Source organism: Heloderma suspectum, chromosome 4, assembly GCF_057233095.1.
Source record: "Heloderma suspectum isolate Gila_16-S chromosome 4, 16-S_ref, whole genome shotgun sequence".
NCBI classification, from domain to species: Eukaryota; Metazoa; Chordata; class Lepidosauria; order Squamata; family Helodermatidae; genus Heloderma; species Heloderma suspectum.
In genome coordinates, this window is record NC_139461.1 from 288,172,183 (window position 1) to 288,184,408 (window position 12,226).

At 43.7% G+C, this 12,226-nt stretch overlaps 1 protein-coding gene across 6 annotated transcripts in view; it reads right to left on the bottom strand.

Moving 5' to 3' along the window:
* The window catches only part of KCNG1 (potassium voltage-gated channel modifier subfamily G member 1), a 28,891-nt gene extending 25,168 nt beyond the window's left edge, over positions 1-3,723 (bottom strand). For 4 of the 6 annotated variants that reach the window (XR_014790737.1, XM_084854155.1, XM_084854156.1 and 1 more), the window contains exon 1: positions 3,562-3,723. The gene's annotated coding sequence lies outside the window, so the exon portion shown is untranslated. Of the gene's footprint in view, positions 1-3,555 lie in introns of all 6 variants that reach the window. The other 2 variants (XM_084854159.1, XM_084854157.1) reach the window with 1 other exon arrangement.
* Positions 3,724-12,226: the final 8,503 nt, after the last annotated feature.

Sequence of the window (12,226 nt, forward strand, 5' to 3'; positions counted from 1 at the left end):
GGAGGCAGACAAGATGACTTGGTATCCCCATACCACCAAGAACCTGCCACAATTTATTATGATTTATTATAATATATAATATTATATATTTATTTAGGTTTATTATTAGGTTGTTGGAAGAGAGTGTTTGTTATGCACAGTGAGTTGTCTTGGCAAAATTCTATCAGCCTATGTCCTGCTTCATGGCAGCCTATGTCCTGCTTCAAAGTGTCTTTATACTATTTGCTTTATTAATTTAGAAATATACAAGCAGAGCAAAAGTGGAGCTGCAGAAGCACTTTTACAGGTCAGAAGATCCTCTTCTAGAGAACAACTTTGGCAGTCCCTCAAGCTGCACCCCTAGAACTTTTCTACATGAGGATTTATTGTGTGCTTATTATTCCTTACTTATGGTTGCTTATGAGTTCTTCAGATGATGCTATGACCCTCCAGGTACAATTCTGTTTGTAAACAACACTTCTGGCGAGTTTTTTTAGAGCAGGGAAAATGGGGTATTATTTCTGAAAGTGAAAGAAAGTGCTGTTTCCACTTGTGTATTTGTGCTATTCTGCTATATCACAGTGCCTCCTAGAGATTATGCAGGAGAAAAGTAGGAAAGGAAAGGCTCCTTACGTAGTGCTTGGATCACAAGATTCAGCAGATTACCAGCCTCGTGTAGAAAAGCCCCTAGTTTCAGGTTACCACATATTTTTTGTGGTAAGGAAAAAGACAGAAGAAGCAGAGAAGAACACTGAGAGGGCTACAAATGGAAGACGTCATAGTCTGGACCCCCATACAATTCCATAAACAAGGCATGGAGATTGCAGAATAAAAGCCTTGTCTAGAAGTACCCACAATCTCCCAAGCATTTGTCTCAAATCTGTAGGGGAGTTGGCCATTGAGGGAAATATCCACAGACATTATGGGAATAGGCAAAAAGGATGGGTCCCCAAATACAAAAATACCTTAACTTAAAGCTCTCATGGCCGGTAACAGCCTTCGGAGAGGAATTTCAACCTTTTAAAATAAGATTTATTTATTTATTTATTGCATTTATATCCTGGCTTTTTTCCTCTTTACGGAACCCAAGGCAGCATACATAACCCTCCTCCTCTCCAGTTTAGCCTCACAACAACAACCCTATGAGGTAGGTTGAGCTGAGAGTCTGTGACTGGCCCAAAGTCACCCAGTGAGCTTCCATGGCCGAACAGGGACTAGAACCCGGATCTCCTGGCTCTCAGTCCAACACTCTAGCCATTATACCACACAAGCTGGGAAAGAATTGGTGGTTGCTTGCAAGTGAAATTTGACCTTTCTGGTGCTTCACTGTGCTCCAGACGAAATGTTGTTTTTTTCCCCTAGGTGCCCTATGCCGTTCATGCGCCCATTTCTGATTTCAAGGCTGTGGTTGTGGCTGTTGTTGCACATGTAGGTTTTGTTTGCAGTTGCACTGCATTATGGGTTTCATCCAGCCTAGATCCATGATTTGAGGGGCTACTAGGGTGGCGGTGAGTTCTTCTTTATCGAATACAGCCCTCTATTTGAAGGGCTGTGTCCACTCCAAGTCTGGTTTAAAGATAGAGGGAAGGGAAAACAGGGCCCCTGAAGTTGCCCATCAAATGATAGCACCTGGACAGGAAACTGAGCATTGGGCACACAGGTCACCTGATCAGTCTCTCCCACAATGGCAAGATGTATTGTGTTTCTACTTAAGTTATAATAATTATTTCTAAATTTGCATCGGTAGTTAAATAACATATGCAAATTTAATGCCAATCTCTGTCCTCTTTTGTCCCTTTTTTCAGTGATGTGTTTCTTCTTTTTGGCGGTGCATAAGTGGCCACCCTAGTATTCCTTTAGGCAAAACCATAGTGATTAAATCCATTCAGAGCAATCAGACAGCAAACCCACTTGGACAGTCTCCAGGGAAAACCTAGTGGTATGTGTTAGAGGTTGCTTACGTGCGGCGTTATTTGCGGTGGCGTCAGATTGAATATTGCCCACAGTGTTTAAAGGCTGTAGCTGTTGTTTCACATGTAGGATTAGTTTGCGCTGCATTATGGGTTTCATCAGTGCCAGCTCCATAATTTTTTTGGGGGGGTGTCCTTGGATATTGATGCCCTCAGGCAACCTGAAAAGCCAGGACATGCAAGTCCTCTTATGCTGCTGAACATCTGGGGAACTCCATGCAAAGTGAGAATCACAGTGTTAGAACATAGGAAGCCACCTTATGGGAGGTCATATGTTTATGCAGTCCAGTATTGTCTACTTGAACAGGCAGCAGTTTAACTGGAACTGCCCGGGATTGAAAATAGGATCTTCTGCATGCAAAGCAGGTGTTCTGCTACTGAGCTTGTTCCTAGTCTAAAGGAACATCCCCCTTCTCCCCACTCACAAGGGCTTGTCTGGGACTGGAGCAGTGAGCGCTTTGCCCATTTTGAGTCCCAGCAAGTCCTCAGCCTTGATACCCTCTGCAGCCAGACTTGGAGTTTCATAGTCTACAAGCTACACAATCATGACATTATTATTGTGCATCCATATGTCTGTTTCTCTCTAGGTTACCAATTTTAAATGAGTCTTGGCAGGAAAGTTACTGTGGGTTTCTTCAAGATAGCAGGATATGGTTTGGTGTGAAAGAATTTAAATATATGAGGAATAAAAGATATAATGGGGAGTCTTTATTCTCTACATATTTAAAACTTTTCACACCAAACTATCTAATGAAAACACTGGAATGCTTCTTAAATGCAGCAGGCTGGATAGAAGCAATGCACATTTCAGGAAGGCTGCATGAAGCTTCAGAACATTTTTCACAGTTGACAGAACCACAGATTTGCAAGCACATTTGGCTTTCAGAAGAAAACTGCAGCAACACAATCAAAAGGCTATTTGCAGGGTAGGATGGTGGCTCTGATTTCGGTGGGGCTGTACATCCATTCTGAATTTCAGTCAGAAGCACCCAGAACTCCAAAGGAGCTATTCAAGGTGCTAAACCCTAGCCTCAAAATAGTTCGGCACCTTCGATAGCTCCTTTGGAATCATGGCTGGTTCTGCTGAAACCCAGAATGGATTCACAACCCCACTGAAATTGGAGCCACCAGCCTCCACTGGCTATTTGGGTTTTGGGGTGCAGCCCCAACGCTCCAGCAAGTGTGCTGCTGAGCCCTCAATGATATCAAAACAGGGACTCTGGTGATCGGGTTTAGACACCTTAATCCCTGTGCCACAATAGCAGCTTGCAAGTGGATGGAACTGCTGTTTTGACTTTGGCCGTGCTGCAACGCCAACATTGTAGGTGACTGGAGCGTGGTATTGCAGCTTCTAGCACAACAGGGATCAAATGACACACGCAGCCAACAGGGTACCTATCTGGTTATATACATCTGCTGACTCTGGCCAACTCCTCAGTCTGAGCTGTTTATGGACTGTTGTCTTAAACCTGGGGCCTCATCCAGCCAAGACCCACACTAAACAGATTTGAAGGAACCAATATGACTCACTTGTCATATTGTGTGAGAGAAGGATAGTTCATTGATGGAAAATGGATGCAGATAATAAAAGGAAAGAAAAACTTACACACACCCCTTAACTTGAAGCTGTGGTTGCCCTGGTTCCCTTGAAGCAGCAGGCATTGTCCCAGGGCTGTTTTCCTGAGCAGATGGTGAGCCTTCCCCCTCTCAGGTGGGAACAGGTAGCAGGCCAATTTGCCCAGGATTTTATAGGGCTTGTCGTCGTCCCACTGTCAAGACACACACACATCTTACTCCCTTCACCAAAAGAGGAGGGAGGGCCTTAATTTCTTGGCAGGAAAGGAATTTTCTCACAGAAGAGAAAGGAACACTCTTATCAGATGGAAAGTACAAACAGTGCAAGACAGCGACTGTGCACTATCTAACTTTGGTTAGTAGCAAAAAGCACTGACCTTCACTGCACAGCTATGAGAACCAACTCCAACTTCATAATAGTTGCCAACTGCTCTACCAACTAAGTATCCATATGCGACTAGATGCTGCATATGACTTGTGCAAGTTCACACCTGACTCCTTGCCATTCTTCCAAAACCAAATCCAGTACAACTATCTTTTCCTGACTACCTCCAGCTTGCTAGTGCTATGAAATAGTTCCAACCGGGCCATAATTAAGGGCCATTTGGGGCCCTACACTGATGTATTCTTATGTTAGCAGACTGCTTGGCCATAGAGCAGGCCCTGCACTAGGGATGTACGAAAGTCACTTACCTTTCCGTGGATTATGTTGATGGTGTGGGGGGGGAGGCGATCCGTTCCTCCCCCCTGGAATCCTCCACGGCCGGCTGTGCTCCGTGGCAGCTCTGCGGAGCAGCCGGCCAGGCCCAGGCCCAGGCCACAGCTGTCCGCAGCCGGATTTCCGGCCGCGGAGGGCTCTGGGTAAAAAAACAACAAAAAAACGCGTATGCAAATGGTGGTGGCTACAGCCGCCGCCATTTGCGTTCCTTATTTTTGGCCATCTTAGCCTACGTAAATATTTATGTAGACTATGACAGGGAAAATAAAGGGGAACGCAAATAGCATAGCGGGCGCTATTTACGTCCCTTTTTGATTCACCGTTTTAGCCTACGTAAATATTTACGTAGGCTAAAACGGGGAATCAAAAAGGGACGCAAATAGCGCCTGCTACGCTATTTGTGTTCCCCTTTATTTTCGCCATCATAGTCTACATAAATGTTTACGTAGACTAAGATGGCCAAAAATAAGGAACGCAAATGGCGGCAGCCGTAGCTGCCGCCATTTGTGTACGCAGTTTGTTTGTTTTTTACCCAGCCATGATAGGCTATGTAAATCTTTACGTAGCCTATCACGTCTTGTAAAAAAAACCAAAACGACAAGACTGCAAATGGCGGTGGCAGCAGCAGCCGGTCGGAAGACCAGCCGCTGCCGCTGCTGCCGCCACCCGGAACATCCGCCCCAGGTAACTCTTGTCCTGGGGGGGGGGATCCGCGGGGGGGTGGCAGGCTGTTCCACCACGGAGTTCGGGGGGCCGAATGCACTGGCATTCGGCCTCCCCAAGATCCGTGGCGGAATTCTCTGACATCCCTACCCTGCACCCTCCCTGATATTGGCAACCATGTGCATGGTTTAAGAAACTTTCTTTCTTAAAGTTTAGCTGGGAACTGTAGCAAAGGAGATTGGTTAGCAACTTTTGGTCATGTACACAAGTTGAGACTTGGCATCACCTTATCAATCAAAGCTGCATATATGTCAAGGGCTTCAAGGCAGGCAAAATATAAAATTTATCAAATCTGCAAAGAATCAGTCCTCAAGTAATTTCCCCTTTATGACTAGTAGGAAGTATCCTCGGGGTGTCAGGAAGAGAAATTGAATAGTTTAACAGATTTCATAATACTGCCATGTCGAGAAACTACTACAATGGACGAAGTACACGTTAACTAAAAGCACCCTCTTTTGTTCTTCATTGATAGCTTGGGCAAAAGGTCGATCAAACCCTTTGTTCTCAGGCAGGAATGGCAATTCTCAATACTTAAAACATTTCCTCTGCTACTTGTGTGTTTTAGTCATGGTAGGCTTGATGTCTGTTGTTGTTTAAAGTGTAAAACAATTCTAACCATAAGTAATCACTTTGGGTCATACGTATAACAAGAGAGTCTAATGTAAAATTTTGTTTTCTATGGCTGGCTTTACACTAAAGAAAACCCCCGCAGTCCTCCAGTTCTGGAGGCTTTCCGTGTTTACAGTGGACTCGCAGACAGCAACCAGGTGATTGCTGAGAGGAGAAGCTTTTAATTGTTAAGGTTCCATAGAACTCCAGTGAATCAGCGCCATCTAGTGGCTGTTTTAATCATATAACATTCCAAGTTTAAAAGATAGTTCATTAGTTCTGGATCTTTTTGAGATGAAATAACCAGGAAACGCCTCTGGATCTGCCCTGGACGTTCACGATGTCATCGAAAGGACCCGCAACCTTCTATGAGTGCACAATCTCAATAGCAGGATAAAAGCTCCGTGTGAAGGAGCCCTATATCTCCATTTTTAATACCCATGTAGTAATCAGGGCACAATTCTATGGGGATAGGTGGCAACCTTGGAGGCAACCACCTATCCAATGCAGGGCAGGAGAAGCATGGAGGGGATTGGTCCCTCCATGCTTCCCCTGCCCTGCATTTGCGGTTAGACAGCTTATTTTGGCTGTCTAGCCATGGGAAGGCAGAGTGGGGGAGAAAGCTGCCAGACTACACATAGGATGTATTTTACCAGCATTTCTGCCTTCCCCACCCCGGAATGCCCTGTTTTGGCTGCTCTGCGCTCCTCTTCCGAGTGCGGAGCGCAAGGCCATTCCGCGCTGCCTGTGAGGCAGCGTGGAAGGTCATTTCCTGGAAAATCACATATCCTATGGCTGTCTAGTGGCCATAGGATTCCTCCCTTAATTTATTAACATAATTTTGAATTATTTTCGGTATGTGTAGATATTTTGTTGTTCAGTCGTTCATTGACCCCATGGACCATAGCATGCCAGGCCTTCCTGTCCTATAGATATTTTACTGTCCTGTTATTAAAAATTATTATGCAAAAACAAACATATTCCAGAAAGATAAGAGCATAAAGTATAAATTAATCCTTAATTCAGATTTCAGTTTTTTCCTCAGTGGAAGTAGGTGAGAAAGAGCATCATTTATTTTGGACCAGATTTCTATAATCCAGAATTCTTTTGAAACAAAATGTTTCTTTTGAAGCAAAATATTAGGCCTTAATTATGGTCTCCACTATCAATTACTCCTGGAATTGTTTTATTACCGTATTTGTAAATAAATAAATAAATAAATAAATAAATAAAAGCATTAGATATCAACCCATGCAACTTACTCATTCAGTATCATAATGAGTGGAACCGAGTTGCACATAACACGAAAAAGGGTTGGAGACAATAGTTTTTAAAGGAGTTGGAAATTGTATGAGAGGCACTTCACTTTCCATGGCATATATATATATACACACACACACACACACACACTTCTTTTGCCCCACACCAGACCTGGAAGTAAGGTGACCATGTGTCCTCTTTTACAGTCCTCTGTTTGAAGGAGTGCAAGAGAACTATCCTTTTTTTTTAAAGGCATCCTCTATTTGAAGGACTGTGCAGTCCAGTTTAAAGATAAAGAACCATCAGAAGGAATTGCTAGGCCTTCAAGATGCCCATCAACAGTACCTGGACAGCAGGTTGAGCAAGCCACATAGCTCACCTGGTCGCTCTCTTCCACACTATGGTGAACCACCCAGGGAGCTTCAGCTATTGGGTGGCATAGAAATGTAATAAATAAATAAAATCATCTAAATGTGCACCTGTACATATAAAAAAGCATATGCAATCTTTATGCAAATTGGTGTCCTCTTTTGTCCTCTTTTTGGAGATTCATGAGTGGCCACACTCCCTGGAAGCAGTATAGTCATTCCAAGTCACCTGTGCCATAGGCTCTGTGGCTGGCCCCTGATTTGCAAACCAGAAAGAGCCAGCCTCAGAAATGCCCCCTCCCTCCCTCTCTCCCTCCCTCTTGCCTTCTCTGAAGCAATTTCAGCCCTCCCTTCCTGGTATGAACCCTATTTTTGTGTTACATGTGTACCGATATAAAACATGGTTTGTTTTTAATCTCGGCTGTATGAAGGAACCACGACTTGTATTAACTATGGTTTGCATTGGTGCATATGAATCATGAAATGCATGGTTAGAATGACAGAAATGGTGGAGGGGAAATTGCTCCAGAGAGGAAAGGAAAGAGAGGAATCAAACATACACTTCCAAAGTTAATACCTGATTTGCAAACTGGGGTTTGTAGGGAGCTAACATTGTGCCTACACTGGGCCTATGTTTTGATAGACTCCCTATGGAGATAGGAAAATGCTACAGTCACAATAGCTATTTTCTTGATACAAAATTACCTGATTCCTTTTTAGTTCCTCATTTATTTTTCTCCCATGGGGGGGAAGTGACAAACTAACAGTGGAAAAATCCAGGACTTCATTGTCATTGTGATTGGGTAGTAGTGTGTTTTCCCGCTCCCCAAACAAAAGGTGGCAGAAAATACAGGAGCTCATGTTCTTTCTAATTCATGTCTCATTTCATTTGAAAAATGTAACCCCCACACAAGTTTTTAAATATTTTAAAAATTGCACTACAAATGCCAGTGCAGTCCATCATCCCAACAGCTGTGTAAGGTAGCCACTGTTAATATTATAAGTCAGGGTGGGGATGAGGCTGGTTTTCAGCCCCCCATCTCCCCACCCCCGTATAAAAACTCTCCAGGTTACAGCAAAGGTCAGTCTACTTAAATTGCCCCCCCCCCCCCGCATCCCAAATCCAGTGCTGAATCGCATGCAGAACCCTTATGCTTCATTGATCTACATGGAGATATGTTGTGCTTTTAAATATTTTAAAAATAAATAAAATAATAATAGATCACATTTCCCACATGAACCAAGAGCTGAATTAGAAAGAGCAGGAACTGTTGTCATTGTCTTTGCTGCTACCTGTGTTTTGTTTTGTTTTTTGTGGGGCAGGGCATCCTGCTGGCCAACCGCAACTACATTGAAATCCTGGATTTCTCCTCTGTTTTCCATGGGCAGCTGTTACTTTTGCCTGGGGAGCAGCAGCAGCAGCAGCAACGAAAGGCCTCAAAGGTAACCTGGAAGTTAGCTTATTGTATGAGCCTTTTGGTGCCAATGGGGGATTTCCCCCATAATGCAAATTCAAGCTTCAGAGGAGGGATTTTCCTCAGGACCATAGCAAAGGAGGAAAGGATTAAATTTCCTCTGTATGTCTATTGTGATCCCAATAATGATTCCCCCCCCCCCCCGCCGAGCTGATGCTATCTTCATTTTTTTTTTTAACTTGCACATTCAAAATAAAGCCATATTCATGGCTGGCATCAGAAGTATTTAATTAATTAATTAATTAGATTTATTATCTGCCCATCTGGCTAGCTACCTGGCTGTTCTAGGTGGTGTACAATACAAATAACAACACAAAATACAACAAATTTACATAATCAACTGAGCCAAACAACATTGCTCTAAAAAACCCTAACCCACCCTAAATGCCCTCCTGAACAGCCAGGTTTTCAAAGCCCAGCGGAAGCTCATCAAAGAGGGGGCATGGCGGAGATCTCTAGGGAGGGAATTCCACAGAGTGGGGGCCACCACAGAAAAGGCCCTCTCCCTAGCGCACCAGCATAGCTGTCCTGGCTGATGGGACAGACAGAAGGCCTTCCGAGGTCGATCTCGTTGAGCGGCATCCCTGGTGTTGTTGGAGGTGCTCCTTAAGATAGACTGGGCTGGAGCTATGTAGAGTTTTAAAGGTCAAAGTAGGCATTGTTGGGCACTTGCTTAGGCCCACACCCCTGCAGGAAGAACTGCTGTCCATTCTTTAGAGTCTCCTGGTCTTGCACCTCCTTGCTGTTGCTGCCTGTACACTTTGCCTTCTCTAAGCATGCCAGCAACAAGCAGAAGATGGAACGGCATCCTTCAGTTCCCTTCTGATTTCCCTCTGAGTGGTTGTGCGGGTTGGGCACAGAAGGAAAGGGGAAGTGAGAAGACAGCAGTGCCTTGGAATCTTCCGTAAGGACACCCCAAAACTTGGAGCTGGTAGTGGCCGCATTTAATATCATGAAAAGTTTGGCTCTAATGGTTGTGGGAAGGACCATAGCTCAGTGGTAGGACACATGCTTTGTACACAGAATAGGGATGGAGAGAAATTTGTTCAGTTCACATTTTATTATGAACTTACCTAATTTTGCACTTTCAGACCACTTTGTAAACTGAAACTCAGTTATCATTTGAAATTTGCACTACTATGAATTTTGCAGTGGAGTTTGCCAATTTAAAAAAATGCAAATATTAGGGAAAATAACATTAAAATGCATTATATTAGGGAAATTGCTTGGAAAAATGTGTATATTAGTTAAAATGCATCTATTAGGAAAATGTGGACAAAAATATTTATGAATTTTCATGCAAATATTTGCCAAAAAAAATCCACAGATTTCAGGATGAACTGAACTTAAGGCCAGAGAAATTCTCAAAGTTTGCGACAAACCGAATTTAAGATTGGAAAACTGAGAGAAACCAAAATTGATGGATTTGTCCACCCTTAATGCAGAAAGTTCAGTCCCTGGCATCTCCTGTTTAAAATGTCAGGAAGGCAGTGATTGTAAAGACCTCTGTTTATGATCCAGACTGTGGAGGCTGGTGGTTCCGATGTCAGGATAGCTGCTTTAGAGTTCTGACTGGCTCTGACTGAAACCCAGAGCAGATTCACTGCCCCACTGACATAAGAGCCACCAGCTTCCACTGGATCCAGAAGAGCTATTGCTGATCAAATTAGTCTGGCCTAGCAGAGGCATCTTTTTATATTTTGCCTTATCTATGGACTTTGTCCCCAAGTGCTTATCTGCCTTGTTTTGACCTCATTCCTTCATCCGTTTTGCTCTGAGACACATCCCAATTTAGTACGTACCATAAGCCCAGCTCTGGCCTAGCCTTGACGTTATCAACACCTCTTTCGTACATCCCTTTTCCTACTCCAAAGAATCCAAATTATTTCATCCAATTTGTTTTGAAAGTATTCCCACCTCCCCGATCATTTGCAACGCTTTCTTTTGTACCGCTCTCTTTTGTATCTGTAACATGCAGTTGTGACAACGTGAACCTGCTCATTTCCCCTCTGTTCCCAAGGAAGTTTCTCGCTGTTTCTTTGTGTCTCACTCTGCTTGTTAACTGAGACAGTGTGAATGAGTGTTTCATTATGCCTTTCAAGTTGTGCTGCTCTGCGATTTTTTTAATTGAAATATACCAGTTTGATTAGTTTGAAGGCTGTGCAGAGAAATAAATTACCATCATTTTCAGAGTGGCAAAGCTCTTTAGAAGGCTATTGTCAAAGAAGAATACTGCTTCACATCCCTCCTTCCGGCCTTACTTGATCAGTAGGAAGTCCAGGGCAGCTTTTTATGTTGCTTTTCTTTTGGAGAAAAAAAGCAATGGAGACCTTAAGCCTGGCTCAGATGTAAAACAGGGTCATAGTTCTGCTGGATCACAAAACCATTTCTTCCCTCTCCCTGCTCCCTCACTTGTGTGACTTCCTCCTCCTTCCCTGTCCAGTGTAAACTCTGACCCAACATTATGTCTACACCCATGGAATCATAGGTACTGCTAACCATGCTTAACTTTTAAATCAGGGATTGAGGCTGCAATCCTGAACAGATTTATTACAGAGTAAATCCCTTTGAATTCAACGACACTTACTTCTGAGTAAACCTGCTTACAATTGTACTGCGTAACCAGGATTAGAAGCTGGTTTCCAAGCTCTGGATGGTGGCAAATATGGTTATGCCGATTGCTGCACCATCATTAACGCTATCCAGAGAAGGGATATGGAAAGAATGTGTGAGATCAAGAAGGAAAGGTAGAAGGGGAGAATTCTGTGAACTTCCCAACTGAGAAATCAAGTTTTGGAAATTGGGCAGTGTTCATCTACACTGGACCCTAGGGTGCCTTTAGGGCATTAATTGATTAATTAATTAATTGCATTTATATCTTGCTTTACCTCCAAGGAGCTCAAGGCGGTGTACATGATCTTCCTCCTCTCCAGTTTATCTTCACAACAGTCCTGTGAGGTTGGCTAGGCTGAGAGTCTGTGACTGGCCCAAAGTCACCCAGTGAGCTTCATGGCTGACTGGGGACTAGAACCCAGATCTCCTGAGTCCCAGTCCTACACTCTCTAACTCAGCCTCCCCCAACTTGGTGCCTTCGGATGTTTTGGACTATAAATCCCAGGATTCCTGACTATTGTCCATGCTGGCTGAGACTTAGAATCATAGAATCATAGAATAGTAGGGTTGGAAGGGGCCTAAAAGGCCATCGAGTCCAACCCCCTGCTCAATGCAGGAATCCAAGTCAGAGCATCCCTGACAGATGGCTGTCCAGCCTCGTCTTGAAGGCCTCCTTCAACTATACAACTTATAGGAGTTGTAGTCCAAACCATCTGGAAGGCACCAAGTTGGGGAAGGCTGCCATAACCACTACACATGTACAGTTTAAGCAAGCAGCAAACAAGCAGGTACATAGGCAGGCAATATTAGTTTCCCATCAACATCAGACCTAAATCAACATTAGCATCCCTGAAACACACAAAAATTGCATCTCTAGCCAGCTTCCAATCTCTACATTTTACTGTTGTTGTTTTTTCCCTTTCTAAAATCATTTCC